The sequence below is a fragment of the Corvus brachyrhynchos genome, unplaced genomic scaffold (assembly GCF_000691975.1).
Source record: "Corvus brachyrhynchos isolate BGI_N302 unplaced genomic scaffold, ASM69197v1 scaffold148, whole genome shotgun sequence".
NCBI classification, from domain to species: Eukaryota; Metazoa; Chordata; class Aves; order Passeriformes; family Corvidae; genus Corvus; species Corvus brachyrhynchos.
This window is the reverse complement of record NW_008239785.1, coordinates 2,976,483-2,977,494: the sequence shown is the minus strand read 5'-3', so window position 1 is coordinate 2,977,494 and position 1,012 is coordinate 2,976,483.

Below are 1,012 nucleotides of genomic sequence, written 5' to 3'. Positions count from 1 at the left end.
TAATTACAGCGATGTAGCGGGGGAAGGCCGGGGCCAGCCGGCCCCCCGAGGGCCCGGGGAGAGAGCCCCGGGCTCGGCACCACGGGACCGGCACAGCCCGCCATAGGGGACACGCTCCGCTCCCCACCGGCTGCCCGGGGAAAGACCCGTCTGGAGATGCCCGCACCGATGGTTTGGGTTCTGCCATTCAGGCAGCTCATGTCGATTTAAATACAAGCTAGACAAAGCAGAGAGTGCTGCTGAGTTTTTGGAATTGAAATGCCTATCAAAAAGTGTCCTCAAATAATATGAGACAGAAACAAAAGTTTGGGCTGACTCTAAGTAAAAGCAACCATCCTGAAATTCCAGTGCTTTGAGCAGCAGAACACCTTAAAAAATCTTTGTAATTCAGTGCGACAGTCAGCAAGTTTGTGCCTCTTATGGGCTCAGAAAAGACATTAAATCAAACCTGGCAAATCATATAATACACACTGAAACCACTGAAAAGGCTTAAATCTTGCTCTCAGGCTTGAATAGGAATGATTTACTATAACTCCAGCTACACTTGATAGCAGAGCAGCTAAATAATCAGAAAAACCACCAAAACACAAATAAGACAATCTGTAAGTTAAAACCCACCATGAATACCCCCTTGAAGAGCTAACAGAGAGCTGGCACTTGTCAATGACAATTCAAGACAGAAGAGATCTGACAAACACTGGTGAACCCACGCACCTGCTAATTCAGGCTCTGTAGTTGTGGCCCAGAAAGCCCTGCTGCATGCAAAGGCAGCAGATGGCAACAGCAATTTCTCATTTCAGAGAAAAACCTGCCTTACATAAATGCAGTTCAGCAATTAACATGCTTGTATTCCATGAGCCCCATGTTTGCCCAACCTTCAGCTCCCTGTAGAGAATAATGAAGCTTGAGGCAAACACCAGAACCGAGATTCTATCACATGAATCTGGCAGAATGAGAAGAGCTATTTACAGGATTTACCTTGATCAAAAAAAGGCCAGCTTAGCAGGGTCCC